Raw genomic sequence first — 14,416 nt, 5'->3', positions numbered from 1 at the left:
TGGTTGAGGCATTCAGGGACCCTCAGTGTCTCTTAGCTTCTCTGCAGTTTCTGTAGGAATGGTGGCCAATATCCATCTGCTTCCACGATTTCATGAGGGACAGGGGAGACACACAACAGCATAGCCCTGGGCCACCACAGCCCACAGCACAGTGACAGACAGCATCATGAGGAACCTGTGCTACATCCAACCACTGGCTCACAACCTGCACCGTTTCTGAGCACCTGTAGACACCTCAGCCCCTGCCTCACTCCCAATCATCCTGGCCCCCACTGGAGGGACGAGAAAGCTGCAGGAAGCATCACTGACGGGAACCTGCCCCAGGACACACAGCAGAGGACCTTGAGGAGCCAGCCCAAACTCCAGCGACCCTGCTCCAGGACAGAAAACTCAAGCCCCAAATCACCGAGAGTGTGAACCGCACAGTGCGAAAGGCCGGGGACACAGAAGCGCAGACTTCCACTGGCCTCTGGGCCAGGGCCTCGGTTTCCCTCTGAGTCAACCCTGCTGGCATCCGGGTTATCCCGGCGTGTGACTCTCGTTTCTTCACTGAGGTCAGTTCCAATCAGTCCACATTTTACATCATCCCAGGCAGCTCTCCCTTCCTTAGTCCTAAAAAAACAGTCTCTCACTGAAAACAGATGGAACACATAAAATAAGAAAGCAACAAAAAAGTAATCTAGAGAAAAGATCGGCTGCAATCTTAAGTGGGGTTGATCTCCCAGGAGCCACAGCAGTTCCTCTGTCGCTCAGAGCTCCAAAAAAAGGATAAACTGCAACCGTGGCAGAAAAGAGGGGGCCACCCACATATGCTACAGACCCCTTGAAGCTCACCACTCACCAATACCGTCTGCAGCCTCATGAGGGTGGGACAGTGGTTACCCCATTACCTGCAGAGCAGGCCGAGGCCTGGGAGACTCAGGAAGTGCAGGAGCTGGCCCGGAGCAGGGCTCTCCCCACACCCAGGTGTTCACCACCAGGTGCACCACCATGGGCAAGGGTGGCACCAAGCAGGGAGGCCTGGTCTCCAGCCTCCAGGGCCTCAGTGCAATGGAAGGACCAGGGGGTGGCAGCGGAAAACTGCATCCCCTCTGGTGGTGGAATCCCACATGCACCACCACAGCCTCTCAGGAAAATAAAACAACCTGTCGGGGCTCATTTTTCATTGGGAAACTTCTGCAAAAGGCACCAACAACCTCGATTCCCCAAGAAGCACGTTCCTAAAGTCCCGCCATAACCAGAAAGTTCAGAAATTGAATGATGAAGCCAAAGGGGAAGAAGGAGAAGGAAGGGACATGGGAGACAGGGGGAGGGAAGAGAAACCAGAGCATTGGTTGTCAAGTGACTGTTCCTCCTGAAAACCCCGGCTCCACGATCCCACCTCATCACCCCACAGACAGGCTCAAGTGTGCAATATGTTTCCGGCTCTGCCCTGTTAATTACCAAACTGTATGTGATAGCAAAACACTAGCAGCAAACTAAATTTCCCCCAAGAAGGGACATTAACAAACCACACACAGTCAAAGGAATAGTATGAAGCAGTAAAAAAGAACACAGAAGGCCTCCATGCACCCACGAGGAATTATCCCCAAGACGTTGCTGTGTGAAAAAACGTAAGATGCAAAACCCTGTGTGCTGTAAATAATTATCTGTGTTAAGAACAACATCCAGGACAAGCATGTGTGCTTGGGTACACACGGAGTGAACCTGAGGGTGCTACAGAAAACGATCATGGCAGGGCCCCTGGTCAAGGGCAAGGGCAGCTGGGGTGGCCGAGGGACTTCCTTTTCACTGTGCCCCCTCATACATCGCTTCAATGTTGTGCCATGTGCCTATAACATGTTATCAAAAACTGGAAAATATATTTTTTAATTGTTTCTTAAATAGATGCTTGATAAAAGCACGAAGCAATCGATCAATGGAGGACACAAGACAGCAGAGATCAGGAGGTATCATGAAAAGCTTCCAAGTGCTGTCCAAAGAGGAGCTGAAATGAGGCCTGCAGTGGGGACCACCAGGCTGCAGCACTCGCTACGGGTTCTAAGCCCATGGAAACATTCCGGTACCTAGAAAACAGACTGAGGGGCATGTGCTGCAGTGTTAACTGTGGCCACGGGGCTCGGTGATGCCAACAAAGTGCTGTGGTTTTTCCTTCATACTTCCCTGTGTTTTCGAGATTTTCTACAAATGAACATATACGCTACCCTCAAAACTGTAGGGAAAGTAACAATAAAAGCTACTTTTTTTTTTTTTTTTTTCGAGACAGAGTCTGGCTCTATCGCCCAGGCTGGAGTGCAGTGGCATGATCTCAGCTCACTACAACCTCCGCCTCCTGGGTTCAAGCAATTCTCCTGCTTCAGCCTCCCGAGTAGCTGGGACTACATGCATTCGCCAAGATGCCAGCCAATTTTTGTATTTTTAGTAGAGACAGGGTTTCACCACGTTGGCCAGGCTGGTCTCGAACTCCTGACCTCAAGTGATCCACCAAGCTCAGCCTCCCAAAGTGCTGGGATTACAGGCGTCAGCCACTGCACCCGGCCTACAATTTAATAATTTTTAAGTTTCATTAAAAACCTGCAGCCGGGCATGGTGGCTCACGCCTGTAATCCCAGCACTCTGGGAGGCCGAGGTGGGCCTCCCAAATCACCTGAGGTCAGGAGTTCGAGACTAGCCTGGCCAACATGGTAAAACCTCGTCTCTATAAGAATATAAAAATTAGCTGGGCATAACAGCGGGTGCCTGTAATCCCAGCTACTTGGGAGGCTGAGGCAGGAGAATTGCTTTAACCCAGCAGGGGGGTGTTGCAGTGAGCCAAGACCGTGCCACTGCACTCCAGCCTGGGCAACAGAGCGAGATTCCGTCTCAAAAAAAACACAAAACCTGCACCTGTGAATAATTTTAAAGGCTCTAAACTGTCATTTTATTGATAAATATTACACTAATATATAAATACAATATATTAATATGAATATTAATAAAATAGGAATAGCTAAGTATAAACATGCTTTTCCAAAAGCTGGAATATTAACAAAGGGAGGATCCACTTTGCACAAGGAAGCCTCTCCCCAGAAGTCCAAGGAGCACGAACTTTTAAGGAAGTTAAAATACTCACAAAATGATTTGATCCTTTCAGAGGAGGGGGCTGGCAATAAAAGAAGGCTTCAAGGAAGAGGCAGCATTTGCCATCTGGCAGAGCAACTGAAGGGTAACTACAGACAGGTGCTGGGAAGAGTACTTATAGAGGAGTAAGGGGAGTCCTGCGCCCTCCCCAAAGGGTGTCTGGGGCTCTGGAAGCATAAAGCCCTCTCAGGGGGCGGGGGCTGAGACGCAGGACAGAGGATAAAGGCAGGGCACGCTTCAGAGGCCCAGGATGTCACCCTGTGGCCCAGGCTTTACCCATAGGCCAGTGGGTCCCAGATGCCAGGGCAGATAGCCTGAGAACCACCAATGAAGCGTGTCAAAAATCCTCATTCGAGGCCCACCCTAAGGCCTCTGATCCAGGAGGCCTGGGGCAGGGCCTGGGAAGGATTCAGGGTTCATCGAACTCCGGATGCTGCTCAGGAGCAGCTGGGTATGGGGACAGCTGCTTGTCCACAAGTGCGACTCCATGTGCTTCTCTGTGACCAGTGGAAGCAGGATCTGATTTGCAAGGGGAGGACACAGCAGGGGTGGGGTGGGGGCAGCCCTTGCAGGTCTTGGGAAAAGAGTAAAGGAAACCTAAGAACCAGAAATAGTTGTGACGCTCACAGTCTGGAAGGAGCAGATGAGCAGGAGAGGAGAGAACATCGCAAGAAGGCAGCAGCAGTCCACTTTTCAACCGTGGTGGTGCCAGGAAGTGGTTAGAAGCCCAGGACTGAGCTTCGCAGCATTCAGAGGCTTAGATGAACACAATTCGGGGGAGTAGGCGGGAGTGGAAGAGGTGGGTAAGCCCCTGAGAGCAGAACCAGACCCCACTGTACCTTGTGCCTCTGTTTTCTTATCTGTAAAATGCGAGAATCCTAGAACTCATCCCACACGGGCTTTAAGGGAAACAGAGTCCAGGCCTGGCACAGTACCTGGCTCACACCAGGGATGGGGGTCTTGTGACCTGTGACCTTGTGACCTGCCACCCTGCCTTCCTGCCCTTCTAGAACTGCGCCTCCTCCAGTCCACGTGACTGGGGGCAGCAGGCCCACTCCAGCGGTGGGCACGTGACCTGTTACCTCACTTAGCAGCAGCATGGGAGCAAGACCCAAGCCAGGCTGGTCCTGGTCCTTTACCGGACGGGTCCTGGGGGACTGTCTGCAGTACAAATGGCACTGCCTGGAAATGCTGGAGGACACCATCGCTTCTATGTGGCGAGAGTCCGGATAAGCCCGAGGCCAACCAGAAGAAAGGGCCAAGAGGGCTCCAGGAGGGCAGATTCCCTGGCCAGACCCGGCCACGGTGGGGCTTGTCCTCTCTGGACCTTCAGCTGCAGATTTCTGCTCGAGCCAGCTAAAGCTTTCTGTCACTGGCCACTGAGCAGCAGGGGCCCTGTAAGTGACAGTGGTTACCACTTCTGAAGATGATGAAAATTACTCTGGATGACCCAGCACTGAGGGAGAGGGGATGATAAGGGAAAACAATAAAGAAGATCAGAGCAGAAGTAGAAAAGAGTGATGCGGAACAGAGACACGTCCACGGCATCCACGCTACCACAAGGCCACTGCAGCACAGTACCAGGTGTGGCGTCAGGAGGTTAACACAAGACACTCTGGGATGACAGACCCCATCCAGCAGCAGGCCTGCCACATAGCAGAGCAGGGCACAAAAGGCTCAGGGACCATGACCAGCAGCAGGCATGGGATGTGCCACTGAGCCACCCAGGGTCTCAGCTTTCATGTCTGTTAAAAGGATATGACCTTTCCCACCCAAGAGGCCCTCCCCAGGGCAGGTGTGGGGACCTGAGGGCTGCAGCAAGTGAAGTACATGAAATGGTGAAGACGCAAGGGAGGAAGGTTCTGCGGAGAACCACTCGGGGAAGTGGGAAGCCAGGCACATCCTCATCCAAGCAACGTGTGGCACAGTTCAGTAACTACTGATTTCAGGCACCCCAAATAACAAGACCCTTTGGCACCTCCAGGTACCAGGCGCTGGGGAAAAAGCCCCAAGTTATGGTCCCCCTTTCCCTGCCTGCAGAGGGCAGCGCCCACACCATACCCCACAGAAGCCCAGGAAGTCTCCCCAGGACTTGGGGCTCCTAAACAGATGACTGGGCCCCTGTCACCCATGTGTGTTGATGGCCACACTGTTCCCTTCCTCAAATGCCATCCCCACATCACCACCTGACCCCCCAGGTCAGCTCCTCTGGAGAAACCTGCCTTGGCTCCCACCCTCCTCAGGCCCCACTGCCCCAAGCTGCCCACACCCAGCACTGGGCAGACAGAAAGGCTGCTGGACTCCATTGCACTGACCCCACCAGGCTAATGCTCGGTGGTGAACATCAATGGTGGCCACCAAAGCTGGCAATTTCCCTCCTGGACACTCAGTGCCACTGTGTTGTCCCTGCCCCCAGTTAGGCATGGCCACATGACTTGTCTTGGGCAATGAGATGTGAACAGAGGTGACCATGTCCCCTCCCGGAAGAAGCATTCCACTGCCAGCACCGAGGCCTCCCTGACCTCAGAAACAAGGAAGCACATGAGGCTGCCACCCACCAGCAGAGGCAGCCAGACCCGCCACCTGGAAACAACGCGGGCTGAGTGGCAACGAAGCCAGGCTGGGAACCAGAAAGAAACAACTGATGAAGAGGACCTCCAGCCAGCACTGGTTCCCAACTATGGGCAACTGTGTGTCCCCCACGAGGAGATTTAGCAACACCTGAAGAGCTTTTTGATTGTCACACCGAGGAAAGTGCTACTAGAATCCAGTGAGGAAAGGGCCCCTGTAATGCACAGGACAGCCCCCTAAAACAAAGAATTATCCAGCACAAAAGGTGCACAGTACTGAACTTAAGAAGTGGGATACACACTGAGCCACTGCAGGGCAGATCACAGCCCCCAAGAGTCTCTGGATCCAGAGTGCGTGCTGAACGAGTTGTGAGTAAACCTGTTTCTGCCGGCCTCTTGACACTATTTGCCACTGCAACCTAACCTGGCCTATCTTGACTAACAAGCACTCTTTCAGGGACACAGCTTGTGCCCTGTGTCTACAGGCCCAAATTCTTAGCAAAACACCTGCCACATGGTCATTTGGAGGTGTAGCTCGGAAGACACCGGGGGAGGCAGCAGCAGCCTCTCAAACCCTCCCAGAAGGGACCCAATCTCCAAACACCAAGGCTTGACCCAAGTCTGCCTTTGCACAAACTGATCCCCCTGCCAGACGCCCATCCTCAGCTGGCAAACTCCTGCCTACACACCAAGAGCAGCTCAAGCGCCCTCCTCATCAAGAGGCAGGAATCACGGCTTCCACTGAAGCCTGCTCCGTGCTCAGCATCAGACCATGAGCCCCCCTCGAGGCCAAAGATGGCTCTTTATTTCAGCATCCCTGTGCCCCCTGCAGACCCTGGACCTGGCAGGCTCTCTGCAAACACTCCCAGAGTGCTGCCGGGTTCCTGGGCCAGGCTCCAGCCCCGTGTCGCCCCTGCTCGCCTGCCCCGTGGCATCTTGGTTCACTTGCTGATTGTTTGGTAATTTGGATTTTCCTCCTATTAACAGTGCCAGAAACTGAAATGGCCCAATATAAAGACAACATACGAACAGAATTTTAAAGCCAGTACAAACATTTGAATTGTCTGGACAGCTCTAGGGAAGAACCAGATAAACTGGAAGCTGTCTTTCTTTCTTCCTTCCTTCCTTCCTTTTTCTTTCTTTCTTTCTTTCCCTCTCTGGCCCAGGCTACAATCTACTCGGCTTGCTGCTGCCCGCGCCGCAGACTGCCTGGGACTGCCGGCGCGCGCGACCGCTGCCTGCCTTTTCTCCTTTGGATGCAGGCACGCGTTCGCCATCTTGGCCACGCTGGTCGCCAGCTCCTGACGCCGAGTGCTCTGCCCGCCTCAGCCTCCCGAGGTACTGGGACTACAGACGGAGTCTCGCTCACCCAGTGCTCGGTGTTGCCCGGGCTGGAGTGCGGTGGCGTGGTCTGGCCTCGCGGCAGCCTCTACCCCCCGGCCGCCTGCCTTGGCCTGCCAGGGTGCTGGGATTGCAACCCCTGCCCGGCCGCCGCCCCATCTGGAAGGTGGGGAGCGCCTCTGCCCGGCCGCCCCGTCTGGGAGGTGAGGAGCACCTCTGCCCGGCCGCCCCGTCTGGGAAGTGAGGAGCGCCTCTTCCCGGCCACCCACCGTCTGGGAAGTGAGGAGCGCCTCTGCCCGGCCACCCACCGTCTGGGAAGTGAGGAGCGCCTCTGCCCGGCCACCCACCGTCTGGGAAGTGAGGAGCGCCTCTGCCCGGCCACCCACCGTCTGGGAAGTGAGGAGCGCCTCTGCCCGGCCACCCACCGACTGGGAAGTGAGGAGCGCCTCTGCCCAGCCGCCCCGTCTGGGAAGTGAGGAGCGCCTCTGCCCGGCCACCCATCGTCTGGGAAGTGAGGAGCGCCTCTGCCCGGCCACCCATCGTCTGGGAAGTGAGGAGCGCCTCTGCCCGGCCACCCTGTCTGGGAAGTGAGGAGCGCCTCTGCCCGGCCACCCTGTCTGGGAAGTGAGGAGCGCCTCTGCCCGGCCGCCCCGTCCGGGAAGAAGTGAGGAGCGCCTCTGCCCGGCCGCCCCGTCTGGGAAGTGAGGAGCGCCTCTGCCCGGCCACCCATCGTCTGGGAGGTGAGGAGCGCCTCTGCCCGGCCGCCCCATCCGGGAGGAAGTGAGGAGCGCCTCTGCCCGGCCGCCCCGTCCGGGAAGAAGTGAGGAGCGCCTCTGCCCGGCCGCCCCGTCCGGGAAGAAGTGAGGAGCGCCTCTGCCCGGCCGCCCCGTCCGGGAGGAAGTGAGGAGCGCCTCTGCCCGGCCGCCCCGTCCGGGAGGAAGTGAGGAGCGCCTCTGCCCGGCCGCCCCGTCTGGGAGGTGAGGAGCGCCTCTGCCCGGCCACCCATCGTCTGGGAGGTGAGGAGCGCCTCTGCCCGGCCACCCATCGTCTGGAAAGTGAGGAGCGCCTCTGCCCGGCTGCCTCAACTGGGAAGTGAGGAGTGCCTCTGCCCGGCCACCCATCGTCTGGGAGGTGAGGAGCGCCTCTGCCCAGCCGCTCATCGTCTGGGAAGTGAGGAGCGCCTCTGCCCGGCCACCCATCGTCTGGGAAGTGGGGAGCGCCTCTGCCCGACCACCCAACGTCTGGGAAGTCAGGAGCGCCTCTGCCCGGCCACCTATCGTCTGGGAAGAAGTGAGGAGCGTCTCTGCCTGGCCGCCCCGTCTGTGAAGTGAGGAGCCCCTCTGCCCGGCCGCCCCGTGTCTGGGTAGAAGTGAGGAGCTCCTCCGCCTGGCCGCTCCGTCTGGGAGGTCTACCACGGAGGCCAGAAGCAACGTGGGGGCTGGACGTGGAGGCTCACGCCTGTGGTCCTGGCACTCTGGGGGGCGAGGCGGGTTGATCACTTCGGGCTAGGAGTTCGAGACCAGTCTGGCCAACTTGGCGAAACATGAAGAATACAACAGACAAACCAACCAACCAACTCAATGACAACAAAACAGGTCTACCCTGGAGTCATACTCTAATTTTTTCTATTTTCCTCCCTTTCTGATCCTTTATCCCACTTTCTTTTTCTTCCTCTTCCTTCTCCCTCTTCTTTGTCAAATAGAGGATTGAGTTATTATCACTGATCCATATAAAGTCCCTCTCTCATTTATTTTAACTCCCACCCCCATTTCTATTCCCCGACTTCCCATGTGCAACCTTCCTAATATGTTTGATACGCATCTTTTTGTTTGTATGTATTTTTAGAAAATGTTTATTGTTTTTGTATGCAAAAAAAATTAATAATAAAAAAAAAAAACTGGAAGCTGTCATGTGTCTTTTTTATTGAGTGGGGGCATATTTCCTTTGACTGGGGAGTCACCAACCACCTTACCTGAAGACCCTCCCTCCAACTGGGTGCCCCACCCAGGGGGAAGCAGGCCGGCCTCAAAGTCCAGGCGCCCCTCAGTGCAGGCACAGCAGCCTGAGTCAGTGCACTCCCTCAGACCCAGAACAGCGTCCAGGGGTGCCTGGAAGCAGCTCTTCCCAGTGAACAGGACATGAGAGAGAGACAGAGTGGGTGACCCACCTTTGGCACCTCCTGGAGAGGTCATCGGAGCTGCAGGGGCTGAAAGCAGCACAGGGACTGAGATGCATTTGAGATTCCCCGCCTCAACTCAATTTTCAGGAAGGAGGAAGTGAGGCCAGGGCAGGAGATCACGCAAAGGCAGTGTGTTCTGCCACATCCAAGGGCTCACCACTTCAGATCAGAAATCATCCTGATTGCTGGCTGATCACAAACATTAAGTCTATTCCCTTAATGGCTCTCGACATCCCCGCTTTTTAGTGTGGAAATTCTCGACTTGAAATTGTTTTTGAGTCTTTTACTATCCCTTTGCAGGTGCGGGACCTAAATTGTGGGAAGCAGGGGAGTGGGCTTCTGGGAGAGGGAGGTGGTGGGGGGTGCTGGCAGGCTTGATTCTAGCACCTCCTCCCCTCCCCGCCACCCCCACTCCCCCTCCCATGTCAGTCAGCCAGCCTCAGGGCTAATGATTCAGTTGGTTCTCTTCACAGCAGCTTCTTAATCCCAAGAATGCAAAGTCATTTAGTATCAGCCTAATGAGCGAGGTAGGCTACTGCAGGAAGGGAGGCAGAAATTCCCCTGACATTTCCCTCCCTTGGACTCACTGGGGGAGGGAGAAGCCTGCTCAGGAAAGTCTGAATTGTTCTAGCACCTATCCTCAGGGTACCCCACACTCCTAAAATAGCAGCATAAGTGTGTGTGTCCCCAGCCTGTGTTCTGGATGCTGACACTCTTTGAAAGGCTGTGTTCCAGAGGAGACTGAAGATTTCACCCAAATTCTGCTGCCAACACTCCTTACCTGGCCTGAGGGCTGGGGGCAGCTCCTGGTCCCTGGATCCCAAGCCCTTAAGGTTTAGTTGTCTTTGCCCTGCTGCTGCACCTCCAACCACAGGCAGGGAGAGTTTCCTGGTCTGATTTTGGTCAAGCATTTGCTGGGCTTCTCTGTCACGCACTGGGCTGGCCTGGGACCAGAGGAGGACCCCAAACCACAAACCCTGCCCTGAGATGCTAGCTGCCAGAGGGCAGACCAGTGGGCTACATGCCATGCTCTCTGGCGAGTGTGCCACAGGCCCTTAAATAGGACAAACACCTGGAGGACAGCAGGAGGCACAGGGAAGTTTCAGTAGAGCTGCTGTGTGAGCCAGGCCCTGGAAGAGAGGGAGACGGGGGCTGCCAAGGCATGCTGGAGAAGGCCTGCTAAACACTAGGAGAAGCAAAGGCAAAGACCAGGTCATGGGCACTGGGGTTTCCTGGCCCCCCGGCCACAAGCATGAGTCAGCCCTGACCCCATCTCAGGAAACTTAAACCCCAAGGCACCTTACTGGAATATCTCCCTGGCCCCTCAGATATTTTCAGGATGGCAGGTCAAAGGAAAGTCCCAAGGTGTCGGGTCACATGGGCTCTGGCCTTGACCTTGACCCTGACCCAGTCCCTCCCTTCTCAGTCACAGATTCACCCACAAGCCCTGAGAAGAGCAGGGTAGGAGAAAACTGTATGCACTTACCATTGCTGCTGTAACAAATCACAAGAGTAGTGGCTAAAAACAACACAAATGTATTATTCTCTTAGGGTTCTCAGGTCAGAGGCAGGCTTCTTTTTGGAGGCTCCAGGGATAAATCGATTCCTCCGCTTTCTCTAGTTCTACAGGCTGTCCACATTCCTTGGCTTGTGGCCACAACACCCCAACCTCTGCTTCCACTGTCACATCTCCTCTGACCCTCCTGCCTCCCTGTGATTACACCAGGCCCACCCAGGTAATGCAGGAACATTTTCTATCTCAAGATCCCTCACTTGTTCACATCTGTAAGCCAAGAGTATGGCACATGCCTATAATCCCAGCTACTTGGGAGGCTAAAGCGAGAGGATCACTTGAGGCCATGAGTTTGATGCTTCAGTGCCTTATGATCACACCTGTGAATAGCCACTGTACTCCAGCCTGGGCAACACAGTGAGACCCCCATCTCTAAAAAATAAAAATTTAAAAATCCCATCTGTAGTCATGTCATACCCTTTTACCATGTAAGGCAGCACATTCACAGGCTCTGAGGATTAGAACCTGCTGTCTTTGGTGGGGAGTGGCAAGGGCCTTACTTTGTCCACCACAACCCCAAGGCTCCCACAGCTCTGCCATCGCAGGATTCTCAGACACCGCCTGGAAGCATTCACGTGTCAGGCAGGAACGAATGAGGACCTGTCAGGAGTTCGTAGGGGCCTTCAACAGTCAATGAGGAGTTGATGGGGAGGAGCACAGCACAGCTTCGCACGGTACCCACAGATTCCCAAGGGGCACTGGGTACAGCCCAGCATGGCCACAGGGGTCCCTGATGGGAATGGCAGGAAAGAAGCCCAGGGAAGGGACATGGGGGAACTGGGTGCCGAAGACCAAAGGCTCAAGGCCTGGAAGCCTTGGCTGCAAACTGGGGAGCTGGGTGATAATTACTGACACTTGGGCTCATCCTGAGGTCCATCAGAGGTGCCCGGTCACCTGACCCTAAGACAGGCAGCACTTCATCGGCTACCCGAGACCCTCCAGTTTCAGAGAGGATTCCAGGGGCCTGAGCACGACCCAAATAAACGAGAGGCTAACACCAGTAATCCCCAGGCTCTCTTGTTCCCCACCCAGGCCTGCTCTCCCTGCCCCAGGCAGAAACAGGGACAGACAAGGTGGTGGCGGGGCAGGACTTGTGAGTGCCAGGCACTTCGTCCCCCTCACACTGGATCTCAGCAGCCACTGGGTGCGTACAACGGTTGCATCTTTTCTTGTTTTTTTTATTTTTTTATTTTTTGTTTTTTGTTTTTGAGACAGGGTCTCCCTCTGTCACCCAGGCTAGAGTGCAGTGGCACGATTTCGGCTCATTGCAGCCTCGACCTCCCGGGTTCAAGCAATTCTCCCGCGTTCAAGCAATTTTCCCAGCTAGGCCACCCAAGTAGCTGGTACTACAGGCGTGCGCCACCCTACTCGGTTAATTTTTGTGTTTTTAGGAGAGACAGGGTTTTGCCATGGTGACCGGGCTGGTCTCGAACTCCCGACATCAAGGGATCTGCCTGCCTTTGCCCCCCAAAGTGCTAGGATTACAGGCATGAGCCTCTGGGCCAGGCCTCTTTTTTTATTTTTTGTAGAGACAGGGTCTCACTATGTTGCCCAGTAGGTTGCTGGTCTCAAACTCCTAGGCTTATGCAATCCTCCCGCCTTGGCCTCCCAGAGTGCTAGGATTACAGATGTGAGCCACCACACCTGGCCTGTCATCTCTTTTCAAGTGGGGAAATTCAGAGCAGTTCAGTATCCTGACCAAAGATTCACAGCAGGTAAGAAGCAGAACCACAATCTAAACCCATCCAAATACCAAGAATTCCCAGGCTCCCTCACTCCCCACCCAGGCCTGCTCTCCCGAGATCTGTCAGGAAACCCTCCACATCCCACAGCACTGTGTGACTTCCTGGGGAGAAAGGGGATCTGTGTGATGGTGGGGGACCCACCGGGTCTTTTGGGGATGAGGCTTCTGGGATTTCTGGAAGAGGGTTGTTCTGGACAGAGCTGCCTCTCCACCCAACCACCTGCTGCCCCAATCCTCCCTCAGAACCTTGACCCCAGGAGGCCAAAAGGATGGGTGCCATTGCCCCAGGGGCCCCAAGACCTGAGGAGAAGCCCCTGAGCAGGCCTGCAGTGAAGGGCCCGGAAGGCACTTCCTAAGGTCCAGCCTCTGGCATGTCAGGACGCTGTGGAATAGACACGCCCTGGGTCAATCCAGCCCAGAAGCCGGGGGAGCCAGCACTCTGTTCCTCCCCTCTCCACAGGGTTGACAGTCCTTCTGTCCAATATCAAACCTTCCAGGCAGAAGGAATCCTTCCTATGAAGTAGATTTCAGCTCAACCATAGGAAGAGGTTGCTGGCTTCCAAAGGAAGGCAGTCGAGAGGTGATGGGCACCCTGTGATAAGAAGGATTCAAGCAGATGCCAGATGCCCACAGGCAGGGAAGAGAGGCCAATCTGTGGGGAAGGCAGTAGGGCTAATGTTTTAGGAGCCCTACCCCACCTCTAAAAGGTTCTACCAATGAGATAGAAATCAGCTGGGTCACAGGACTGCAGTTCATGAGAATGGTAGGTCAGCTGGGCCTCTGGAGGAGGTAAGAATGAGCCTGGGGCCTCAGAGGACCCCAGTGCCAAGAGTCAGCCTCAGAGCCAGCTCTCGGCAGGCGGGCACACCCCCCATCTTCTTCCGGCCGGCCTCCAGGCCTGTCAGGCTCTGCAGCTGGGAGCCATGGCTACAGTCCCCAAGCAGCTGGAATAATCCCTCAGAGCCCCATGCAGGAGGTCACAGCTTCCCCCAAGCCAAAGCCAAGAACCAGGACCTTGGGAATTAGAGAGAAATGTCAAAAGAAGGATGCAGAATTCCAGAAGAGCAGAACTGAGGCCAGCACGGAGAGCCTCCCACTCCCTGAGACACACAGCTCTGCGGTGCAGGCCACCGGGCGGCCTCCCTGCTGTCCCTGCACACACACTCTGCACCTTCTGCATCTGAAACATGGCTCATCACCCCCCAGCCCCTGCCCAGACTCACTCCCTGGGCTTCCCTCACCCCCACCACTTGGGCCTCTGCAGCAGGTGCATACCTCCTCGCCCAGCAAGTCTCACCCCATCTGTTCCTAGCACACCGGGCTTCCTGCCCTGCCCCACAGGTCGGTTCTTTCACACTTCTGACCATCTGCCCATGCTGTCCGCCCCTGGAACTCCCCCACCCCTGCCTGCCATGCACAACATCGGAAGCCTCTTCCTCACACCATCCTCTCAGAGGATGGTCCAAGAGGAAGGACACAGAGGAACTCAGGGTGTTGGAAAGGGTGGTCACACTGAGACCTGAAGCGCCAGCACATGGTGTATCCTCCTGACCTGAATGCCTCCCCTGTGAAGGCCAATCCACAGAGCCCACTTTGTGCCAACCCTAAACGTCCAGCCCGTATCCCTGACTGGTGTGCTGGCAGTCATCCTGGAGAAATCCTACTTGTCAGGATCAGAACTCAAGATAGACAGGAATAAGCCCCATTTGTAGGGGGTGGGCAATGGGGGCTTTTCTTTTCTTTTTTTGGCCAGCGTTTTCTGGAACTAAATTCCTCCTGATGAGGAATAAAACTCCAGGGACAGGAGGAATGTCTGGGGACCTGAAGGATAAGACTATTCCTGTGCCAGTTTGGTTACCTGGGCCAAGAAATGCACTTTTTTTTTCTTT

General features: G+C 55.3%; 1 protein-coding gene across 4 annotated transcripts in view; it reads right to left on the bottom strand.

The window, feature by feature from the left end:
• The window catches only part of ITPK1 (inositol-tetrakisphosphate 1-kinase), a 185,157-nt gene that overhangs the window by 143,432 nt on the left and 27,309 nt on the right, over positions 1–14,416 (bottom strand). The gene's annotated exons all lie outside the window — the stretch shown is intronic.

This window comes from Symphalangus syndactylus, chromosome 8 (assembly GCF_028878055.3).
Source record: "Symphalangus syndactylus isolate Jambi chromosome 8, NHGRI_mSymSyn1-v2.1_pri, whole genome shotgun sequence".
Lineage (NCBI taxonomy): Eukaryota > Metazoa > Chordata > Mammalia > Primates > Hylobatidae > Symphalangus > Symphalangus syndactylus.
Note: the sequence above shows the minus strand (reverse complement) of the source record. Positions and strands in the feature narration are given on the sequence as shown.